At 40.0% G+C, this 25,984-nt stretch overlaps 1 long non-coding RNA gene across 1 annotated transcript; it reads left to right on the top strand.

Moving 5' to 3' along the window:
• Positions 1 to 19,172: 19,172 nt before the first annotated feature.
• Positions 19,173 to 25,436, top strand: LOC139079891 (uncharacterized). Its single transcript, XR_011533882.1, has 3 exons — positions 19,173 to 19,323; positions 19,474 to 19,633; positions 24,583 to 25,436. It is a non-coding gene; the product is annotated as an uncharacterized lncRNA (long non-coding RNA).
• The last annotated feature ends 548 nt before the right edge of the window (positions 25,437 to 25,984 follow it).

Here is a 25,984-nt window from a genome sequence, read left to right on the forward strand (position 1 = left end):
CTGTCAACAATGCCAGGAATTAAGGGAAAACCCTGGAACATTTAGAAGGAGACTTAATTAGGAGCTGCATTCGGAGCTGCTGGCTAGCCAGTTGCTTCCCTTCTCCTTCTTTTGTGCTATGTGGGCTTTAACAACTGGCTAAGGAAGAGCACCGGGGTTGGAAAGTCTTGTAGTAGTCAGGTAGATACTAATTTCTGGCAGTGTTGGGAATTCTCCCATTTGGAAAACAAGCTTCCATTCCAAATGCTTACTCCATACATGGGATGCAGGTTATAGAAATACAAAAGGCACATGGATGGTGATTCTCAAAATCAAAGACATAGGCAGCCAAGAAGTACTAAACGTTTTAAGAAAGTCAATAATACAGAAGCTAGGCAATAACAAAAGGAGGAATGAACCCCCCCAGAAGAGTTAATAAAGTTAACAAAAAGACTTGGAGTAAGTATATAGTTAGAAAGATTTGAAAGAGCATTGCATCTATGAAAATATATTTCCTACAGCTCTTAGGATAAAAACAGAACAGAAATGAACATTTCAATAGGGAGGCAATAATAGCATAATACACACTATATAGCGAATTAATGGGTTGAAAATTGAACTGAAATATTCACACATGAAGCAGAACATATGAACAAAAGGAGAGGAAATGTAAGTGTAGAGTTAAGTGATATGAAGAGTACATCAAGAAATTCTAAAATCCAGATTTTAGAACTTATAGAATAAGAGAAAAGAGAAAATGCAGAGTATATAATCAAATACTAACAAAAAAATTTTTAGGTCTGAAGAAAGCACAGATCTTCATATTAGGAATGCTAAGTTAGACTTTTAAAAAGCCAAAACCACATGAAACATTTCAGAATGAAATTTCACATGAAATTTCAGAATTTCTAGGATGAATAAAATCCAAAGGCTTTTTATAGAAAAAGAGGCAACCCCCCAAAAATCTGAGAAATCAGCCTGCCATCAGCGTAAATTCTCATGAGCATAATTCAATACTAGAAGGTAGAGATTACTATCTTCCGAATTAAAGGGGGGAGTTATTTCACACCTATAACCCTATACTCAGCCAAACTGACACTAAAGTGAAAGATAGAAGTAAATATTCAGAAAATCAAAGCCTAAGAGTGTTTACCTGGCTAAGAAGTCTCTGAAAGCATTACCTGAGGATACACACCAACAAATGAACAAGGAATCCAAAAAAAGGGCTGATGTAGTCGCAAATATACAAAAGAGTCGTAGTAAATTCATGGTAATACCTAAATAACTATTGGCGTGCAATGCAAAACCAAAAGCAAAATAAAGACTTGAAACAAAAATTCCCGTGAAACTCAATATCAGAAGTGGTAACATTAGTGAAGAAGAAGAAAATAAAAGTGAGATAAGATTCTTAGCTTTTGGGGGAGCAGATACAGATATTTTAAATCCTAAATAGCAATAGAAAAGTGTAAATTTTAAAAAATGTGTTAAAATTTTAAGAGTATGTAATAGAAGAAAAGTCTTCTCAATCACGGTGTAAAAGCAAATAGATCTTAGAAAAGACGTTAATTTGAAAGTACGCGCTTTCAGTTTCCCTCTTGTACCTTTGAGGTTGATGCCAAATGCAGTCATTTTCTGCCAAGAATGTACTACCTTTGCTAAAATGTTTTCTAGCTCTTTGTCTATTAGTATATTATTTTACAATATACGCTACATCATGTCACAATGCCAAGAATTCCCTGACAACTTATAATTCTCTGCGGCTGAAGGAGATTATTAGATCTACCCGGTACAGGCTGCCATGTGTCTTCAACTTTCTTCAAGCTGACTAACTTTAATCAGCGGCTCCACTGCAGTGCACTTGAAAAATCGCTAAAAACGTCCCGTTCCAGCCGCTAGTGGAGTCGTGGGCTTTAGCACAGACATCTGGATTTTGCAAATGCCCGGTTCATGCATTCTACTATAAACTTTAATCTGAAAAACATCCCATTCTGTTCATAGATGAAGAATGTATCCTGATACGTAGAAATTAGTCTTCCTTTAAAGTCCATTCAGACACAAGAAAAAGAAATTCAGAAAAGGAAAATCACGGGTAATTCCATTAGCATCACATCATAAAATGCAGCCATTTACAGAACTAGGCCGTCTCTCTTTAGCTGGTCCAACGATTGGTTGGGAGGAAGGCGGCGCAAGGGTGGACTTGAAAGAAAAACTAGACCCCTGGGGTACCCAGAGATATTATTCGTACAAGCACATTTTATCTGGGGTCTTTTGTGACACACTGACGCACTTTAAACTAATTTTTGTAAAGTTTTGAGAGATGGTTGCTCTTTCACAGATGAGTGCTTTTGCAGTTGTCATCAGACTATTATTGATATTTTAGTAAATTTAACTGTTAATTAGCTGAATATTGACAGGTATCATTCATACATACAGTGTGAATGGGAAAACTATTGTTCCAATTTCCCTATAATTTGCATCATTTTTTTATGAAATCCATGTGGAATAAAAAACGAAAGCTCCCCAGTGGATTTAAAGTAATAAACCTCAGAAATCAGTAGTGACTTGCTAGACATGTGTTGATGAAATCTGCTGAATACTCAGTTCTAGCCATTCTTCTCCTATAAGGGCTTGAAATTGCTTAAACGAAATGGAGAATACAGAGTTGCAAAAAACAAGCAAATACTCGGCTTTGTCAAACAGCCCACAAAAACCTCCTGTGCTAGAAGATTCCTCATGTACTGAAACCAGTCCTTGAGAAAGGAGAGGTAAGGTTAGAAACAGAGTTATTGATACTTCCAGCAAGGCCCCCTCTGATGCCCAAACACTTACTCTACCAACAATAGCAAATGACTTCATCAGAGAACAAGAGCGTATAGGTAGTGGCAACGTTTAAACCAGTGGGGTGACATGGGGACTCGGGTGTGCACTTTCTGTTTTAGAATCACAGGGCCTGGGAGATCCAGCATTCTGTCTCATACAATACCAAACTTTTGAGACCTCTTGCTGTGTAGAGAAGGAAAACAGAAACTCTAGATTTAATAGCACCATATAAAATGCTTGGAAGATCTTGGTACTTTTGTTTTGCTGGTTTGTTTGCTCATGTTTTTTGGGGGGCGGGTAGGAGGAGTTGGTTTATTTTTGTAAAGCAGAAAAATGACGCAAGACCTACTAACTTGTGGGACTAGGCCGATAGTACACAGTAAACGTTCGCTTTTTAAGAGCTCTCTGATGGAAAGGTAAGAGGTCTAAATTGAGGGAAACAATGAACGTTTTGGAAGTCTCTACTTCCAGGGATCTGTTTTGTCTCCAACACTGGATCTGTCATGCATGCGCAGACAGGCAGACACACAGTGACACACACACAACACAATATTGCCTCATTAGTGTCTATTTGCAGTCCCAATCCATATTGCACAAATCCTGGTGATTACTCTAAAAATAGTAATTTATTAGACCTTACTATGTGCCAGACACTGTTCAAAGTCATTTAGGTATATTAACTCAATCTTTACAACAACTCTATTACGATTCCCATGTTTTATGGAATAAAACTAAGGCTCAGAGAGGTTAAGTCACTTATTCCAGTCCATACAACGAGGAAGTGGGAAGCCAAGTCATAAACTCAGAAGGCTGCCTCCAGAGTCGAAATCTTAGCACTATACTCTACCGTCTCTCACTTGCCAAACTGCTTCTCAGCAAGATTATGAAAAGGCAAAACACACGCTCCGTAATGTTGTCCTGTAAGTAGTGGACAAGAATTGAGACTGGGCTTTTCCCTTAGTGGGAGCCATTCCAGGGCCACAATGGCAGCCATCACGTGGATTTTCACCTTGCATCTTAGGGTGAGGGCAGAGCAGCCTCCCTGCAAGATTGGGACATGTCTGGATAGGATTCACATGATTTATACTAGGTTACGCATTGAAACAGGTTCTCAAAATAAGGTGGGTCAGTTCCAAGACCCATTTAAATTTTTGTATATATCCATTTGCTTTAAGCTTTAAAATTGTATGTGTCCTGCTGGAAAATTAGCTTATTAATTTAGGAGATTCCCTCCAACCTCCGCCATTACCTTCTCTTCCCAAACGACTGTAACTCTGTGGTTGAGTGTGGAGCACAGAGGGTTGAAAACTCTGGATTCTCTGCCTGGCTCTGCTACCACGTAACCAAGGCCAAGTCATATAACCACGTTGTGCCTTGGCTTCATCATCTGTAAGTTGTAAGGCTTTCTTCCAGGTCTAATGCTCCAATAGTCTAGCTCCCTGCATCCTGTGTGGACATTTCCATAAAGTCCATGAACATCCCAATAGAACAAGAAACACTTTATGAGAAGAGGGATCATGATCCTCTTAGTTACCATTGTGTATGCAGAACTCAGCACTTAGTAGGTAGACTCTAAATATTTGTTGAATATTCGGAAATGCACAAATAGCCCACAGATATAATAAATAAAAACAAGAATAAAAACCATATGTCTCAAAAAGAAGCCCTGCATTTGGATCAGTAAATGAGGAATAGCCAGAAGTATTTAATTTACAATTTATGCAATTTCTGAGAAAGATCCAATGGAGCTCAGGGCATGCTAGCCCAGAACACGGCACCTTGATAGATTGAATATCTCAAGCTGAAGGAATTTGAGAAAATGGCAGAGGCAGGAAGGTCATTCTGACCTGCTTGTCTTCGCCCTTCTTTCCTGTAACAGGTCATAAAACTCTCCTGTGACAGGCCCCCTCCCTGTACCAGGAAGAAGGAAGACATTCTTATCACCAGAGACGGGGAACAGGGCCCGAGAAATCTGTACAAACAAACCTGGTTAAACTAACTCTTATCTTCCTAGTTACCTCTTCACCATTTACTACTCTTAGCCCCAAACCCTCTGTCTTGTCAATTCTTCAATTCTTTTCAATGTATTGTTTCCTTGTCTAAAAGGTAGAAATGCTTCCTGCTCCTGTCACTTCTTTGGATTTCCGTTCTCTTCTGACGGCTCCCAGGTACATGTAAAAATTCAATAAAATTTGTATGTTCTTCTCCTGTTGATCTGTCTTTGTCAGTTTAATTTCAGACCCTCTCAGGGACCCCAAGAGGGTGGAGGGAAACTTTTTCCTCCCCTACGGATCTTCTCATAGATTTAAATTTAAAAAGCTTGCAAATATCTTTGCTTCTCCTGCAGTTTTTATTTAATTCATTATAGCCTGAGAACTGCCAATAAATGGATCTCACGCACATAAGAAAAGTGCTATTACATCACGGTCCTTATTTTCATAGCCCAACCTCACACAATATGACAGAAAACTAGAATGCTACCTAGATTTATGCATTGTCTTTTCAACAGGCACCCTTGTCTCACTGGTACCCACACTTTACAGCACCTCACTCAAGTTGATTTGCCAACATTAAACTTGGGCACACATACACACACACACTTAACATTATTATTAGCTTGGGAACCCAAAATGAGCAATGATGGGAAGTTATGAAATCTTCAAAGTTGTTCTGCAAATTTTCTAGGTCAAGTCTAGATAACTACCACCTACTTTTGGTAGATATTTTGAACCTTAAATTATTAACTTGAGTTTTCCCTCTTTTCTCCACATTCTGTCCAAAAAAAATGCTATTACTACTAAAATTTTGATTTAGGGTTCAGTCAAATTAGCTTTAGGAAAACAGGAAAAGAAACTGTGCTAATTTTTAATTTTATACTGTTGTGAGTTTTTATAAATTCTCCCTTAATAAATGAAGTCTTATATATGTAAAGTTCTTACACTTACTCTTGAGGTAAAACTTTGATATTGGAAATAATGAGATAATTTCTTAAAAATCAATAAACATTTGTTTGGCTATAAATATTGCCTGCTATGTTGTATTTCCATGTTAGATGAAACTTTTTTCAGTAACTGAATGTTACTGTTCCATGCAGTTGACTCAGGTTAAAAGCCAGAATTTTGTGTTTAATGATGTTTATTTTGCTGTTAATGTGTAAATAATAATAATGTGTAAATAAATAAACTGATAGGGCTTGATAACTTTCACCGGAATCCATTAGGAAATCTTGTCTCTACCTTTAAAATATATTCAGAAGAAGAAAGCTTCCCTGACTTGCACTTCTGTTGCTACCATCCAAATCCAAGCAAGAATCATGTCTCTAGTGGATTACCCTAATGACCTCCCAGCCTTCCCTTTGCTTGCCTCTATGTCATCTTTCAACAGAGCAGGCCAGATGATCTTAAACGTAAGTCAGCCCCTCTTATAATTCTGCTCAGGGAATGATGCTAGCAATGTGGCGAAGTGAGCATTCCCTTCATCTCTTCCCCTTTTGAACTGTAATTCTGCTCAGAACCTTCCAGTGGGTGCTTGTGGTTCTTGGGGCAGACTGGGCTTGCTCCTGCTGTAGAATATTTGCACTGGTCACACCTAATGTCTGAACTGCTCCTCCTCCAGAAGACATGACAAACATCTCTTACCTCCTTCAAGTCACTGCTCAAATATCACTTTCTCAAACTCCTACTATCCTATTTACAAATCACGTCTGACCCCCCCAAATCTGGACTACCTAGCTCACGTATCCTGCTCTTTCTTTTCTCCATAACACTTAGCATTTTCTAATATTGTGCATAATTTATTTGTTTATTACGGCTATTGTTAATTTTCTGTTCTTCTCTCCTACTAAAATGTAAACACTATGAGGATACAAACTTTTTCTGTTTTGTTTACTAATGTATTTCCTGCACTATGCCTCAGACATTATAGGTACATCATAATTATTTGTTGAATGAATGAATGAGTTTAAAATTTTAACCATTAATTAAAGAAGATTTTCTCACAAAACAAAACTCCAGAGGTAAATTGATGTCATTAGTTTTGCTGTTTAACAAGGTCAGGGACCTACGTCTCTGAGAGTTCCTTGGCCTTTCCCTCGTCTTGGTTGCCTCATCATTGCCATGTGGCTGCTGTTATTCCAGGCATCTTATCTGTGGTCAAGGCCAAAAAATGAGAAAGGTAAAAAGACAGTTCTCCCCAAGAGAATGAAAGCTTTCTTTCCCGTAATCTCCCCTACAGACTTCCACTGGTTTAAACCTCACTGGCCAGAACTGAGTCACAGGGGCAAGTTCAGTTTAGGGACCCTGAGAAAGGGGAACAGGATTTCGGTAATTGAGTTAGACCGATCATGAATCACCAGCTTTAGATGAGAACACAACCAGAGGGACCACTAAGGTGTGCCTACGGGGAAAGGATATTGAGGAGGCAATGAAGAGGCTGCCACAGTCATGCTCTTGTGGAACTTGCAATCTACTCACAGAGCCTAGAGTAACACAGAGAGAAAATACAACTACATGAAAGAAGACACAAAGTGTTCATTTCATTGCAGTTCAGACAAAACAATTACATTTTAATCAACAATTTGCATGAGTTGGTTAGTTAATAAAGGTATCATAGAAGAGGTCGCTCTCGAGTTGGTCCTTGGATAGGAGAAGCCAAATCAGAAAGACATGAGGTTGACTGGGGATGGGGTTGGGGGTGTGGGGTGACAGGCAGAACGTCAACTCCACCATAAAATTCAAGGCAATCAGTCATAGAGTAAAGTAAAATTAATGCAAGTTTAACACCAGCCCTTAAGGAAATTTATGCTGTAGAAAAGACAGAGAAAACAAACAGTATGTTACTTAATATCTCCTGAAGACTCTGGGGCTTTTAAGGACACAGTTGAACACCAATGACCTAATCCAAAGTTTTCACTGAAATCATAAAGAAACTAAGGCCCAGAGATGTTAACTCGTTTTCCTAAGGTCACATAGCAGCTTTAAAGGCCAAGACAGGACTGGAACTGAGATCTTTCTATTACATCACTACCTTTCCCAAATTTCATTTTAGCATTAATATCCTCCCTCAAACATCACCAAATAGCAATTTATTATCGCCAAGTAACAAGATCCTATTCTCATCCCAGCCTTAATGTGTCCAACTCTAGCCGAGCTGCTAGTAACAAAAGTTTGTTCAAGATTTGGAAAGGCCGTAGTAAAGAAGAGTGCTTAGATTTGTATCAACAAAATCAGGGGGACAACTGGATAAGGAAAGTCAGTGTTTACACAACTGAGTATAGCTTTCACTGTCGACTGGACAGCTATTAAATCTGGAGCTTTGTATCCCAGAAAAATATTCAATTATCAAAAGGGCATTCACTCACCAGCTGCATATTATTAAGATTTTCTAATATTTAAAAGTCATAAAGGTTACTATACTTAAAAAGAGATTATTGAACATAACTGTCCCTTCATAGACATTGATCCTGTTACTATTTATTCAACTATTCATTCAACTGAACTCACTGAGGAGATCCGTACTGCAAATATTTAAATGGCTCTTGTTGGAGACAGAGTGAATCAGCATAAGCAGGCTAGGGAGCGCCATTGGCACCATCTGAAAACAAATATTCGGAATAAAGAGCCCAATTTTACATCCAGACAGCAACCTCAAGCAGTTCCATTATCAAGTCTGTCTAAGTTCACATTGTTTGTGCTCGAGACACATAAATGTCCCATTTTAAACTTAACAACAACACCAAAAAGGACTGCGAAACTAGGGAGGGGAGGGCAGAGGAAACCCCTAAGTCTGAAGCGTCAGGAAATGAAGTCACAGCCCAGTTTTCCTTCCTGACCTCAGGCAAATGATTGACTTCAAGGCCAACAATGACCTGCTTATAGCTATTTAGAGTGTCAAGTGCCACCTGATTTCATGTCACTGAACACGTAACAAAGCACAGGAAGAGAGGGGCTGGGGTATTAGGGGAAATGTACATATCAAATTACATCCCGAAATCTCAATCTTTGCCAAACAAATGTAAATACTTAGATGCACCTGAATCATTCATTTTGAAAACCCCACAGAGATTTTCCCAGCAAGTGAGACAGATTAAAGCAACAATAACTCCTGCTTTGCTCAACTGGTTTTCTAGATTGAGCTGACAAAACTGCTCTTGCAGAAACCTGGCCTTGCTTCCTTCCACCTACAGAAGTAAAATGTCCCTCTTGGTTACCATGCCGGAGACCCAGGCAGAAGGGCCAGAGAAATCCTAGTCTAGGTGAGGCACCCAGAGCTGAAGGTCTGAGTGAGGACCACATATTGACTGGTTTTGTTTACAGTACTATGATCATTTTCAGACTGAGCTAATCATCTACCAATGACCAACTTCACCTGTAACTGTGGCTCGTCAACACATTGCCACCAGCCCATTTAGCCTTCATGTGTTTACACAGGTAGAACTAAAGGTTTCCTTCAATTGTATTCACTTATTCATTAAATCACTCATTTAATTTCTTACTCACCCTTCCTCCCATTTATCCAGCAACAAACCTTTATGTGTAGAACAGGCAAGCATGATGCTAACTGATGCAGATGTGAAAGACAAACAAGTTGTACAACTAGGTGGTACACGCCCTTCCAGATGTGGAAACAGATGGTGGAGCAGACTGGGCTAACCGAAACTTGGCTTAGGAGAGAAAGCTCCACTGGGTCATTGACTTTGAGAAGTGGTGGAAGAAAAGATAAGAATTAACCAGGAAGAAAGTTCATTCCAAGCCGGGGAAATAGTAGGCATAAAAGCAAATAAGCGTGGAAGGTCTTGGTATGCTTGAGGAAGAGTGGAAAAGTTCAGTATGCCTGGAAAGCAGGTTGTATAGGCAGGGATGAAGAGGAAAGGATGAAGAAAGACCAGGGAGTCAGAGGAAATGAGACTGGTAAGGTAGGTCACTGTCCAAACCGCTTCTCCGCCTACTGGTTTCTTAGCCCAATGTGATACCACTTCACTCCCATCATTTCTTGAGTCCACCACTGATATCCTTTTTGCTGAGGAAGATTCGCCCTGAGCCAACATCCATTGCCAATCCTCCTCTTTTTTTTTTTTTTTTTCACTTGAGGGAGACTAGCCCTGAGCTAATATCTGTGCCAGTCTTCCTCTACTTTGTATGTGGGACACCGCCATAGCATGGCTAGTGAGTGGAGGAAGTCTGCGCCTGGGATCCAAACCTGTGAACCCAGGCTGCCAAAGCAGAGTGCGTGGAACTTTAACCATTCGACCATGGGGCCTGGCCCACCACTGACATTCCTAGACTGAGAAGAAAGATAATTTTCAGGCCTCATTTTGCTTATCATCTTGGCCAGTAATATACGAAAGGCTGGGCAGTGAGAGTAGTCCACTTTGTACAGGCAATAAGGGGGTGAATTTTCTGTGAAGAATTTAAAAATAATAATAAAAAACTGACAAAAGTTGGTCTTCTTCTTTTTCTTCTTCTTTTTTTTTTTTTTGGTGAGGAAGATTGGCCCTGAGCTAACATCCATTGCCAGTCCGCCTCTTTTTGCTGAGGAAGATTAGCCCTGAGCTAACATCCATGCCCATCATCCTCTATTTTGCAAATGGGATGCTGCGACAGCATGGGTTCATGAGCAGTGTGTAGGTCTGTGCTCAGGATCCAAACCTGTGAACCCCAGGATGCTGAAGTGGAGCACATCAACTTAACCACTACGCCACCAAGCCAATCCTAGTCATTTTTTATTATTGCAATGCACCAGCAATTCCAAACAAGTTAGTATAAAATACTCCTCCTCAAAACTCTTTTATTGATCTAATTTCTATGGTTACTGTTGCATTTTAATAATATATATTATTATTATATGTGTATATTAAAGTGTGTTATACATATATATGTGTTTGTATGCAAAATTCAAATAAGCACACTTGTATTATTTATCTTTTAACAAATATCATATACTACCTGAAGGTTCATTTCAGGAACCCACATTTACACAGTTCACCCCAGACACACATGGACTTAGTGACTCCCCCATCCATTTCAAGAGTGAACCCATAATGACTCAGAATCATTCGGGCTTGTTTTGGGTGTGGTTGTGTCTCCAATCTTACGGTACATGTATTCCTATGTTTAATCAGTAGATTCAAAATAAACTATGACAACACAGACTGTAAATATAAAGAAACAGAAATTGAGTTAATTTTGTCATTTTATGTTACCACACGTTAGGAATTTTTATTTGTATTTAAAATGGAAAAAAGTGAACCAGAATACAAACTGTGAGGTGTTATTTATTTGCTTCGTAAGTACTCATTTTCATCCATACATGAAATAGTTTACTGAGTATGAATAATATCTCTAAAGTTGAAATTTATTCTTGTTAAAATTGTACTTATTTTAAAATTAAAGACCAAATAAAGAACGTGAAGATGATTACTGATTCTTACATGGTGATGTCTGAAAATAATTTCACCCTGTGGAGGAGGGACGCCACCCTCGGTATTAGACACCTGCGTCACTGATCCAAGGCAGCATTTAAACACACCGTGACCATATCATCCTTCTTTAAACACTCCTTTCTTTTGGCTTCCATGATACCACTCTCCTAGTTTTTCTCCCACCTAGTAGTCTCTTTTCCAGGATTCTCTTCTCTTCATCCGTTAAAATATCACACTTCTCAGGGCTCTGACCCAGGTGGTCGTCTCTTCTTACCCTACAAGTTTCTCTGATCAATCTCTTTGGCTCCAATGGCTTCAATTATCAACTGCATGCTACTAATTTTTACTTTTGGCCTAACTTGTTTATCTAACTCTATGTTCACATCTTCTCTTGAACATAAGTTAGACATCTCCAGGTCATTTATCCAAAACTGAGCTCCTTCACTTCAACTGCCACATGGTGAAGTCTGGAAAACTAGGGGTCATCCTTAATTTATCCGTTTTCACCCCATGCCTACTCAGTCACCAAGGCTGACAGATCTCTCTCCTAAATACCTCTTGTATATCCACTTATCTGCTTCCTCACTATCAACACTATTACATAGGCCCCCATCACCTCTCGCCACATTATCTCCAATGTACATTGTACATTGAAGACAGAGAGCTCCTTCTAAAGGGTAAACTGTATCGCATCCCTGATCTGCTTAATATCATTTAATAACTTCCATTGTTTTTACTTACAAGATTCACAAAAAGAGGTCTCTTTTTACCTTCAGAAGTTCATCTCTTAGCCGCTGTGATCCCATTTCAGTTATTTTAATGTTTTAAGTTCTCTCCTATCTCCAAACCACTGCTTATGCTGTTTCCATTCTCTAAATTCCAAAGAAAATATTATTTCCTTGGTAAAGTCTGACGGCCACTCAGATATGGGTTAGATGCTTTCCTACTACAGCCTATTGTAGCACTAACTAGTAATTGTAGTTTGTCTCTCCTTTAAGTCTTTAAACTAATTAGACTTTAAATTCCTTAAGAGCAGGTTCAGATCTGTCTTATTCCTCATTGTATTTCTAGGACTTTACACAACGCGGTTATAGAGTGGGCACTAATAAATATTTTGTTAAATGAATGAATATATGCATGAATCGCTTTTCCCCTAACGAGGATTTCTCTACACCATGGATCACGGCTGATTTGTCTATGGCTTACAGCAGCAATTGTTCCATTTTGACTTATTTCATTCCTAGAAAACTTTTTCTATGCTTTATTATTTATAATCACATTAATGATTTATTTCAGAATATATTGTAGTATAAAAAATGATACATGCTAAATGAAATCTGGCAGGTCTTTTTTCACCCTTAGGAAGGAAATGTGGATGATAAATACATTCAAAATCCACCATGTGGGGATGGAACGCAGGGCTTTTGGCCAAACTTAGAATTGTCCTTTCAGTTTTAAATCCATGTACCAACAGAGATGATCATTTTAAGTCTCTCTCAGTTCTGAGCTTCCTGGGAGAGTGTGTGGAGGGGATCTTTTCTGATTCCAAATGAAGAGCGACACAAAAACTGCCAAAGTCAAGGCACTTCATTAACAAAAGGATGATGCTTTCATCACTGAAGAGGCCCAAGGAAGAGAGAGAGGGGGCTGCGTTCCATCCTCCAGCCAGCACAACCTTCCCTTCACGTTTATATCAACAGCAGCGCTGCCTCCTGGTCTGGTGTTTATGTAAGAGGAGAGGCAACTGGTTACTCTGGCTTCCTGCTGGCCCAAGGCAGAGCTGACAGCAGCAGGTAACAGGCACCTGGACGGGGCTCCCCACGGGCCATCGGGGGTTCTAATCAGCTTCTCTTAGCCGGCAGATTTTGAACAGTGGGTATGTTCCAAATGTGTCAGGGCATATTTTTCAAACATCACTGAGGATTCATTCGTTATGTCTTGCCTTTTTTTAGACCTTGACAATAAAGGGACATTTTTAACCAAGGAAGGGGAAAAGAAGCTAGTGCACGCTGATGTTTTATGACATGCTAGGATCCACAGTGAGATTAACCTATTTCTTGGAGATCTTTGGGGCCCTATTATCTGTGACTCCTTGTTATTTTCCTTTCCACGACTGCAATTATATCTCCAAAGGGGGAGGATTCAACTTTCATGTTGATGTGCTCTGAATTCTGACATATTTCAAAGTGTGTACCTCAAGGTAGACTTTGAGGAAACACAGGAATCTGTACTCTGCTCCAGATGTTTATATACGTGTGTGTTTATATACGTGTCTGTGTCTATCCAGCTTAGAATGTAAATAGCCCAAGCACAGGTATCTTATCTTTGCTTTCTTACTCTCCACGGGACAGTAAACACATGATACTTAACAAATTTTTACACACACATAAAAAAGACAAAGATCTCTCATGTATTTTGTGCATGTTTACTGGAGCCTGCACCTCCCCCAGGAAGATATTTGAGGGAGAGAATTAGGAGCACTAAAATTAACTCCTTTGTATGGCATTTATTTCCTATGCAGCAGCAAGTGGTGTAGAAATTTTCTAGGGCTATTGTAACAAATCACCACAAAGTCGGTAGCTTAAAACAACAGTAATTTATTGTCTCACTGTTCTGGAGACCAGAAGTTCAAAATCAGTTCCACCGGGCTGAAATTAAGGTGTTAGCAGGGTCACAGTCCCTTTGGAGATTCTGTTCCTTGCCTCTAGATCCTGGTGGCTGCTGGCATGCCTTGGCTTGTGGCTGCATCACTCCAGTTTCTTCCTCCATGGTGACATTGCCTTCTCTTCTTCTGTCTGTGTCAAATCTCTTCTCTGCTCTCACTTATAAGATTTCCTGAGATTGTATTTCATACCTGTCTGGAGAATCTGCAGTAATCTTCCCATCTCAAAATCTTGAACTTAATATCACGTCTGCAAATTCTATTTTACCCTATAAGGTAACATTCACAGGTTCCAGAGATTAAGATATGGAGATCCTTTCTGGAGCCATATCAAGCCTACCATAGGTGGTGAATGCATCAATTACTAAAAACACATTTCTTCTGGGATACAAGCCATCCAAGGAAAATCAAAGGTGAGAAGAACAAGCTGTGAGAGAAAGAACCATTCTCAGAAAAATCTCATGTTGACTCTGATTCAGAAATCAATGCAAAAAGGGGTTCTTGACTTTGGAAGAGGATTGTGTTCCAAAATTTTGTGAGGCAGCTCTGTAAATTTCAGATAGAACACTTTTCTATAGATACTTAAGATGGTTTTGATTCTAATGAGCCACATAAAGCTAATTCAATGTAATTGAGGTATAGAAGCTGTTTACTTTTATCTTCTAAAAATCTATGCTATGGAAATAATCAGAAAAGTAAAATCAAAATGTGTGTGCAAAGACGTTTTTGGCAACATTATGTATCACAGCATAAAAAAGGATGGGAGAGAGAAGCTTAAATAAGCAACAACATAGAAAAGTTTATATAAATGATAGAATATCCACATAATAGAATGTTATTTAGCCATGTTAAGTTGTAAAAATTGTTAAAGATGTGAAAAAACGTGCATATGAAATTTAAGTGAAATAAATAATGACAATGTTTGTTTTGCTCATGAATCTGTAAGTTGGGCAGGACTCATTGGGGACAGCTTCTCTCTACTCCACTTGGCATCAGTTGTAGCAGGTCAAAGGCTGGAATCACCTGAAGGTTTGCTGACTCATGTGTCCAGCAGTTGATGTCCTGGGTCAGAACACCTACACATAGGCTCTCCATGTGCTTCCTCGCAACATGGTGGCTGGGTTCCAAGGACCAGTATCCTGAGCTTGAGAGCCAGGCAGAAGCTGCACCAGCTTTTATGATCTAGCCGTAGAAGCCACACAACATCACTTTCACCACATTCTATTATGGAGGGAAAATAAAACTCTACCTATTGATGGAAAGGCAAGGTTCTGGCACCAGAAAACATTCTGTGGCCATTTTTGGAAAATCCAGTCTGCCACACAAGGACATAAGCTTTATACAAAGCATAATCCTGACAATGTTAAACACTAATACATAATTACTAGCAGTAGAAGAAATCAGTACTACATTTCATATTAATAGAGATAATTAATAGTATTTATATCTTGGGGTAGAAATATAGGTAATTTTTATTTTCTTTCTGAATTCTCCATCCATTTTATGAGTAAATAAAATTGTTATGATTGAAAATATAAACATCCTTTTTAGAAAAGAGAATATGTGAGCAGCACTTGACACAGCATTCTCACATGTAATACATCATGTGATCCCAGCAATGACCAGGTGGGCAAGAGGCACTAAATTAATTTTCAAGCCAAGAATCTGAGCGTAAGACAGGTTCATTGCTAGTTTGTGGTTGATCTGCACTTCAAATTCCAGGCTTTTGATCCCAAAGTCTTGTTTTCCATAGTACCAGAGTTCCCACGGATTCTCCTTAAAAATGGGTTGGAAATTGCAACTAATATTCTTAGAACCTCTAGGGGACAGCCTCTTCTACCATCTTCTTGCTCCTTATTGCCACAGTGACAGAAAGAGGATGCCTCTTCCCTCTCTATGCCACCTCTTTTGCTCTGGAGGTAAGAGCGGGGAAGAGGAAAATTAAAAAGGCTTGAGAAGTTCCTGAAAAGGTTTAGGGAAAAATGAGTGCAGAATGCAGAAGTTTGGGATGGGCACTTAGGAGAACTCTCTGGAGGTGGGAAACATAAGCAGGAGTACAGGGATGGTTTGGGCTCCTGTTGAGGATAGGCTCAAATAACACAGCTCTGGACTGGGGCATGTCTTGATCTTGACCGTGGTGTTGCTGAGACAAGAAAGCTGAGAAAAACAGAAGCAGGGATGAATTCCCCAAGGACGGCGGTTTCTGTAAGGAAAAGGAGAAGTTTCTGGGGATGGACTAATAAAGGAGGAAGTACCTATTTCTAGGAACTCTTCATACATAAATGAAAGATTTTCATAATGTGGGTGCTGGTAAGTCAGAAATTGCCAGCCAATCTTGAAACCAAGGCAGACTCTATTTAGCTTAAGAATTCAAGAGCAATTAAATGAATTTGAAATGCCCTAAACCCAAATTGCCTTTTTAGTTGAAGTTTGCTTCAAGATATGCTCAGGTTCAAATGGAATATCCCATTTTAGAGAGAGAAGAACAGCTTTAATCACATAAACAAACTGAAATAACAGTATCAATAAATGTATATGGATATACAGTTATGTGCCACCACGAGTGAACATCTCTCTATTATACTGAGCCTAGATGAAAAGAACTCATCCTCATTTATTTTGAGTCCTACAGTGTCAGCAGTGCCAACTCTACCAGTCACATGTTAATGAGTCATGCGCACACTCGTGTTATCTTCCTTATGGTAAGCCTGTAGAGCTGGTGTTACAACCTAACCCTTTCCTTTGGATTAATAAACTTTGTTTGAGCCCTTAAATTTAGTAAATTTTAGCTTTTAGCCTATTGTCTATAGTCTGAAGAGGGAAGGCAAACATTAAAATATAATCAGATTAAATTTAGTGATCAGGGACACACTGTGGCTGAGTGGTTAGGTTCACGTGTTCCACTTCAGCAGCCCAGGGTTTTGCTGGTTCAGATCCTGGCGCGGACATGGCACGGCTCGTCAGGCTGCGCTGAGGCAGCATCCCACATGCCACAACTAGAAGGACCCATAACTAAAATATACAACTATGTACTGGGGGGATTTGGGAAGAAAAAGCAAAAAAAAAAAAAAAAAAAGATTGGCAACAGTTGTTAGCTCAGGTGCCAATCTTTCTTTAAAAAAAACTTTAGTGATCAAAAGATCATCGTTCTATGCTCAGGCAAATTGAATTTTAAAAGTAGAAATTACTGAATGCTCACCAATATTTCTGATCTCCTTCTATGTACACTATATAATTACATGTCCTGCTCCTTTGAAGTTCAGCAGACCAATAATTTGGTTGGTATGAGGTGAGGAGGTGTTAGGTCTTTTCTAAGTCAGTGCTCAGTTCATCATGTTCTTTCTCCTCTGCCATGGCAACCAGTGACACTTCCAGGCAGTGGAGGTGCCACTGCCCCAGGTCCCAGAGTGACATGACCACGAACAGAGCCCCTGCCAACTCAAATTGGACAGGTAGCAAGAATATAAGATAAACCTTTGTGGTTTCCAGTCACTGAGAGTTTAGGGTTGTTTGATACTGCGTAACTTAGCCTATCCTGATTGATACATCCAGTGAAATGATGGGCTTGGAATTGATGGTGAAGTATTTCTTTTTCTTTTTTTTTTTTTTTTGAGGAAGATTAGCCCTGAGCTAACTACTGCCAATCCTCCTCTTTTTGCTGAGGAAGACTGGCCCTGAGCTAACATCCATGCCCATCTTCCTCTACTTTATACCTGGGACGCCTACCACAGCATGATGTGCCAAGCGGTGCCATGTCTGCACCCAGGATCTGAACCGGTGAACCCCAGGCCATCGAGAAGCAGAACGTGCGAACTTAACCACTGCGCCACCGGACTGGCCCCACTGAAGCATTTCTAAGCACAGGAGTGGTGGGAAATTTGAATTACTGGAAGGTAAGCTAAGTCATCTTAAAACACATATCAAAAAAAAAAAAAAGAAAGAAAGAAAAATGAAATAAAATCAATCATATAAAAAAATCAAAAGAGAAAAAGTGTATCAAAAAATTTTTAATCAAAAATAATGAAAGAAAAAATGTCCACACAAAAACCTGCACACGAAAGTTTATAGCAGCTTTATTCATAATTGTCAAAGCTTGGCAGCACAAGATGTCCTTCAACAGGTGAATGGATAAACAAACTGTGATACATACATACAATGGAATACTATTCAGTAATAAAAAGAAATGGGCTATCAAGCTACAAAAACATACGAACCTTAAATGCATATTGCCAAGTGAAAGAAGACAATCCAGAAAGGCTACATACTACATGATTCCAATTATACGACATTCTGGAAAAGGCAAAACTATGGAGACAGTAAAGTGGTCAGTGGTTGCGGGGGGTTGGGAAGAGGTGGGGAGGAAGGCAGAGGTGGATGGGAGGAAAGAATAGGCGGAGCATGAGGAAATTTTAGGGCAGTGAAACTGTTCTGCGTGGTACTATAATAATGGGTACGCATCATTATACATTTGTCAAGACCCTTAGAGTATACAATACAAAGAGTGAACCCCAGTCTAAATTATGGAGTTTAATTAATAATAATATCAATATTGGTTCACCAGTTGTAACAAATGTACCACACTAATGCAAGATGTTAATAGTGAGGAAAAGTGAGAGAGGGGATGCTGTTTGGAGGTATAGAGGGGATCTCTGTACTTTCTGCTGAATTTTTTTGTAAACCTGAAGCTGCTCAAAAAAATTAAGTGAAAAATTAAAAAAAAATCTTGAAAGAAACAAAGAATAATTTTACTGAGCTAAACACCAAGGAACCATTTAAAAGATTGCAAATTGAATACGTAAGTGGGGCAGGTGGTTGCATTGAGGTTGATCTGGTGGGTTCAACTGTGGAACATTTTTCTTTTTTGTGTATGAGGAAGATTAGCCCTGAGCTAACATCTGCTGCCAATCCTCCTCTTTTTTCTGAGGAAGATTCGCCCTGAGCTACATCTGTGCCCATCTTCGTCTGTTTTATATGTGGGATGCCTGCCACAGCATGGCTTGACAAGTGGTGCACAGGTCGCCTGTCTGCCAAGGCGGAGCACGTGAACTTAAGCACTATGCCACAGGGCTGGCCCCTAACTGTGGAACATTTGATGAGCAAGAAGAGTTATGAATCTGCACATCATGTTGGAGAGGACATGAAAAAAATTAAATGAAATTCTTGGAGAGAAGATAATCGATTTAGGTAAATTATGCTTAATGGGAAGGAGGAAAAGAGTCTCTCAAAATAGCATGTGATCTCGTCCTGAGGGCCAGAAACATATCATCCTCGGGTTAGAAACAATGCTGCAGCACAGTGTTGCTTAAGCAGGTGACCCTGGAGGCATGCGGCTTTGAGTACATTTATTTAGTGATCAGAAATAAGATAAGAAGGAGAGAACCACTTTGGGAATGGCAACCTGAGGAGCTCTGCAAACCCACTCCCAAGCAAAACAACACAACTGGTGAGCATTATTTTTAAAAAATACTCTGAAAATTTTCCTAAGGGTATACAGCAAATGAAGAAATATTCATTGTGAGAAAATCTAAGTCTTGGTAAGGACACTGACGGTCTACAGCATTTGAGTGACGACCTGCTCCTTCTCCCCCCACAGCTTAGTGCATGGAAGGTCCACTCCAGTAGGGTGTGGCTGAGAAGATGAGGATCCCTCACCCCAGGCCCCAGTAAAGGGCATCAGCATCTCCTTGGAAGGGCCAGGTCACCAGCATTTCTTGTCCTCTGCAGAGCTCTGTGTTACAGAGGCTAAATTCCAGGTGAGTGCCACTGAAAGTCAAGGGCCCCCTTTCTCCACCCAGCCTCCACTCTAAAGGCAGACAATCTACCCTAAGTGCAGCAGGTCAAGGATAGTTGGCTCTGATTACCCTAAGCCCAGCTCATTCATAGGGTAGATGTTCCCCACTGGGAATGGTAAACTGAGAAGACCCAAGGCTATCATCCCCACCCAGCACTCTCCAGCACCTTCGTAAAGCAGGGGTGTTAATCTGAGAGAAGCAGGTCACTATCTCTGCCTCAGCAAGGGAGCAGTGGCTGAGAAATTTCACCCAGGGCATGAGGCAGGCCGTAAGAACAGAGAGTTCTGAACTTTCCCCTCCATTTAGAACAGAGTGTGAGGAAGTCCAAGAAGAAAATGTTCTCAAAAACAATGAAGATCTTGGTGGTAAGCCATTGAGAGTGGGCTGGTAAATCCATGAGAAAAATAAGCTAAATGATAGGCTGGCTAGTTTACTAGAGAGAATTAGGAAAAGACCGCTAAGAAGAGCCCTCCTGGCAACAGAACAAATCTCGGACTGGCCTCAAAAACTGCTCTTGCAAAGGGGCCCAAATGTAACTGGATCGGAAAATGGAGCTATTCATGCCCCAGGGCATTGTCAAAAACAATAGAGCAATCAGCAGGCAATTAGTGGAGCCTAACAGCTGGGTGTGACACCAAAAGAGGCAGACAGCTTACCAGAGACCAGGGAAAGAGGCAGTCAGAAAGGGCCCTGCTAAAATCAACGTCACCCAGGGTGACTGTTGAAAGAAACTAAAGAAGATCTAAATATACGAGAAGACACCCTATGTTCATGGATTGGAAGATTTAATCTTGTTAAGATGGAACCTGTCCCCAAATTGATCTACAAATTCAACACAATCCCTATGAAAATACCAGCTATCATTTTTGCAGAAATTATCAGTCTTATCCTAAAATTCATATGCAAATTTAAGAAATCGACGATAGCCAAAACAAACTTGAAAAAGAAGAACAAGTTTGGAAGACTCACATTTTCTGATTTCAAAAATGGCTATGAAGCTACAGTAATCAACATGGTGTGATACTGGCATAGGATAATCATATAAATCAATGGAAGAGGATTGAGAGTCCAGAAAGAAACATCCTCGTTCACAGTCAATTGATTGTATACCCTCATGCTGCATGCATGGGAATATCCAAACCAAATTTAGATTGGTCGTCCCTCCTGTTTTTGAGGAGTGGTTCTGACAACAAATTCATAGCACAATTATTCATAATAGCTAAAAGTGAAAACAACCTAAATGTCCAAATTTATCCTAAATGGACAAATAAAATACGGCATATACATATGATGGGAAATTATTCAGCAATAAAAGAGAAGAAAGTGCTGGTACAAGCCACAACACAGATGAACCTTGAAAACATTAAGCTCAGCGAATGAAGCCATTCTCAAAAGATCACATATTGTATGATTCCATTTACATGAAATGTCCAGAACATGTAATCTACAGAGACAGAAACTGAATTATCTGTATCTCAGTTACATCGAATTAGCTTTATCTAGTGACTCCATGAATATACTAAAAGTCACTGAATTGTATGCTTTAAATGGGTGAATTGTACAGTATGTGAATTATATCTCCATAAATCTATTACATTAAAAAGAAAGACAGACAAAGAATGAGAGACAGAGAGGAAGGAGAAAAGGAAGGAAGGGAGGAAGCAAGGAAGCAAGAAACAATCTGATAAGTAGGATGATGTGAGTGTGCTCTGGCCTGAATGTTCCTGCTTCAGAAAGAGTTTACGTGGTGGGGCCGGCCCGGTGGCACAGTGGTTGAGTTCACACGTTCTGTTTTGGTGGCCAGGGCGTTCTCTGGTTCAGATCCCTAGTGTGGACCTACGCACTGCTTGTCAGGCCATGCTGTGGCAGGTGTCCCACATATAAAGTGGAGGAAGATGGGCACGGATGTTAGCTCAGGGCCAGTCGTCCTCAGCAAAAAGAGGAGGATTGGTGGCAGATGTTAGCTCAGGGCTAATCTTCATCAAAATAAATAAATGAAATAAATTTTAAAAGTTCTCATCACAAGGAAAAAAATTTTAAAAAAAGAGTTTACTTGGTGATAATCAAAAGCAGCCTTGAAGTCCCACTCACCTAGTGGCATCAACATCATTATTTGAGAAAGTTGCCCTTTAGCTATTCAAAGACCATTGGCTTCTGGGAACCTTTCTCACATTGCCATCAGTTATGATTTGGAGCAAAAGAGAGTTCTGGAGTACAACTTAGCATCATCACCTCACCCTTAATACTGTTTTGCTAATTGTTAAGGCCAGTCAGGTAAATAAGCATGATGTTTTTCTTTCTTACTTTTCTTCTTTTTTTCTTTTTGAAGTTTAGCCCTGAGCTAACACCCACTACCAATCCTCCTCTTTTTGCTGAGGAAGATTGGCCCTGAGCTAACATCCATGCCCATCTTCCTCTACTTTATACCTGGGACGCCTACGACAGCATGGTGTGCCAAGAGGTGCCATGTCTGCACCCAGGATCTGAACTGGTGAACCCCAGGCCACCGAGAAGCAGAACGTGCAAACTTAACCGCTGCGCCACCAGGCCAGCCCCAACAAGCATGATGTTTTAATGATGTGTTTGTTAGGTTGCTGTTTGGTTTAGTTTGAGGGGAAATATTACGTTGATGAGGCCTCTTACCACGCTGTATGCCACGGTTTCAGATTCCAGCTCTGCAAGTCTACAGCGTGACCTGAGGATGAAGAGATGCTGGAAAAAAAATCTGATTTTAAATGTCCAGGCTCACAACAAACTCCTTATCTCTGATGAGAGTATAAGAGTATGATTATCTTCTATTAATATAGTTAAGATCAGAAGCCTTCCTGATTTGCTTAAGCTAGAAAGGAGCTCAGAGGAAGAAAACAGCTTAGGGAGGGTCCCCTCTACTTTAGCAAAACTGGGGACACTGTTTGAAACTTCTCTGTTCTCCCTCTAAATACACCTAGCTGTCTCCATGGTCCCTCTAATTACATAAACATCCACTTGAAAATGTCCCCTTTGTTTGAGAAAGACAGCCTTGAAGCCAGAAGCTTGTGTCTGTTTCTTCCCCATGGCCTTATATTGGACAGAAATCATGAGTCATGTTTCTCAGTCCTACCTGTCTATGGAAAGGGGACTATTCCATCCCCACTGCTAACCCATCCCCTCATCCTGAATATGCTTTTATTTGGATTTTCCACTGTTGCTGCACGTGAAATAAGAACAAGTTCAACCAAGATGATACTTCCTCTCTTGGGTGTTTGGGATAGGAAATGTGATTTTTCTGGATGAAAAAACGCAACAGTTAAAAAACATGTTCATGACATTAATTTTATGGTATCAGAGTAAAAGGAAATTGCATCTCTCAGCCCACTCCACACATATGAAAGAGACGAGCTTCTGCTGTCACATCAGTTTGACACTTTTATTAAGCATCTACTGAATCACCGAACACATGTATTACTTCTCTAATACTCTTAAAACCTAGTAGTTAGATCTTATAGAGAAGTTGCCACTGTCAAAGCCCTCTAATGAATGAACACTAGTGCTAGTGAACCAGACCCTATGTGGCGCTGATTCCTTGTATTTCCACACCCACAGGGACCCAGATTTCCCTGAGGATCTGAAATAGCCTAATGCTACGTGCAGCTCCTACCCTGGTGAGGGTCTTATCTTCAAGCAGTTGGTTGTACCACACTCACCAAGACAGCGTGTTCTGCCTGGGTTTGGTTCTGAATAGTTCAGGAGAATGTAGCCCTCTGGAACATAGACATATTTATGATTGGCTCAGGAGAGGCCACGAATTCTCGTCTCGGCACAGTGGCATGTGGAAGGGTTGATAGTGTCGCTGCTGAAGTCTCCCTGCTATTCATGGAAAGATATGGTGCAACAGGTAACTAGACCTTTATTGGCAAAAACCCCAAGTTCCCATTCTCCTTTCAAGAACCAGCTCCTGTTATCAGGAATTTCCGGGCTGATAGCATTTCTTCAGGAGATTAGAGAGGGCAGAAGGGAAAATGCCTGGGTTGGCCCACACAGGTCATGAGCCCTAGAGCTAGAGGTAGCTGGGGGAGATTAGGCATTGCTTCAGGTAAATGGATGTGTCTACCTTAGGAATTACTTTGTCTCCCAGTCCACAGAGGGGGAGGCCGCCTTCCATTTTTTGTGTGAAGAGATCTCCTTTCATTCTTGCTTTAATTGGGCATGCATTTCTTGAGTAACTGCTATGTATCAGGATTTGGACTCTGTACTGAATATAAGGAGATTAAGACACACTTCTCGTCTTTAAAAGGAATACAAGTTATGTCCTTAACCACTCTGAGTGCAATAAGGGAGGGCTACACAAAGCCTTATGGCATGGTGGAGGGCTGAACCCCACACTCTGCCTGGAGGAATCACTGGGCGGGGGCTTCTTTGAGGAGGTAATATTTGGTACGTTGTAAAGATAAACAAAAGTTTACAAGGCTGAGAATGGGGATTTTTGGCAAAGAATGTTACATGACTGAAGGCTCTGATGCCAGGAAGGCAGATGTGCTCAGGAAACGTGGATTCATACTGTGAGGGTCTGAACACTGGCATGACGGGTGATGACGGGCAGGCAGAAAGGTGTTAGATGGCGGGACAATGAGTGAGTTGAAAATGTGAAAAGGCAGACAAGGCAGAAGTCAAAGGGCACACTACAAGAGGTAGCAAGGCTAGCTGGCACCCCCTACGAGGTGCTAAAAGTCTTGTGAGGATTTGCAGCTTGCTTATGGAAACATCGGCTGCAATGGCTGCCAGAGGCAACCCTTCCAGTCTTCAGAGAAGACTCAAGTCTTCTAATTATGAGAAAATCATCTCACTGTTCTATCCTTAAATTATTTCATAAAATTTGCTAAGGGAATATATAATGGCAGACAACGGACTTGCACTGTGGCTCTCCTCTACAGGCCTGTTGGTGCAGCTTTCAAAAACCAGAGGCTGTGACACGCACACGATGGCAGGCTGTTTCCTTTTCCAGATGTGACCTCTGAGATGAAGGCTTATCAGCAAAAATGGGTGAAATGGGTAGTCCAAAAGGATCGTACACTTTTCTCAAAGTTTAGAGCATCTACCCATGAAGCTTGGTAAAAGCAAAGACTGGAAAATAGAAGCTTGTCTAGGTCTTTGTGTCAAGAAGAAAGGCTCTAAAAAGACTGGATTGGCTCGAAAATCCTCTTCTTCTGACTGACTGTGAAGTATACTATCTTAAAATTCAGGTTATTGCTGGAAAGGTTTGTATATTTACTTTTAGACACTCAAAAGAGGGCATCTTAAGTGCAGCAGCACTTCTCCAGGACTGGAATTTATGGGATTTGAATTTTATTTCTGATTATTATGCTAACAACTGAAGAGTCCATTCATTCTGATTTTTCAGAGCTGGGGTCTTTAACTTAGCTATGAAGATGGCATCTTTAAAATATTGTAAATATTACTGTACCAATCATTTAGAGAAATGGAGCAGTAAATTAATGCTAAATGATACCAAGATAGATTTCTCCACCAGTGCTTACAAGGTGCTAGTGCTGGATACTACTTCCCTAAGTTTTATGGAATAAACGAAAAAGGGCAAGTTTAATAGTGAACAGTTACAACCTATTTTCTGTAACCAAACAGGTCACAGTTGAGTGATACCAGTGGTAGGGGGAAGGAAATCAAAATTATTTGTTAAGGAGATTTCCACGTTAACATGCTTAAAATAGAACTTTGCATAGCATGAATGATCATAATCTGATCTGATTATTAAAGATTCTCCATGTTAAAGTCATTGGCACTATCTTGTAGTCAAGAATTACTGACTGCTGGCTCTCTTCTTAAAACTCTCTCTTAGACAATTTATAACTCAATGCACTTGTTATGCTTTTCCACCATATGAATCAATAAACAAAACAAAACATGGTTCTGCATCTCTGACTCTGATGACAGCGTCTGCACATACAGCAAGGTGTAACTTTTCAACACTTTGATAACGTAGAACAGCTGGATTTATTTCTATTACTTGGATATTTTCTAGACAATGTTTGTAAACCTGTTAGGAGAGAAGCTGCAAAATTTTCACTGTTGGATTATAATACGCTTATTTTAGTGTCAGAAAATACAAACTTATCTTTGGGAAAATGCCTTCCTCCTTTATCATTAATAATATAATTTTGTAAAAATAAAAAAATTCCCAGGCCATCAGTTCACAAGGATACGTCTGTTTTTTCTTTTTCTAAATAAACTGGTCTCTATTACTTATTACATATGTATATTGCTTATCATTCTCAACTACTCATTACCTAGACACATACAGTACATATTTACATATATGTT

This window comes from Equus przewalskii, chromosome 27 (genome assembly GCF_037783145.1).
Source record: "Equus przewalskii isolate Varuska chromosome 27, EquPr2, whole genome shotgun sequence".
In the NCBI taxonomy this organism is placed as follows: Eukaryota; Metazoa; Chordata; class Mammalia; order Perissodactyla; family Equidae; genus Equus; species Equus przewalskii.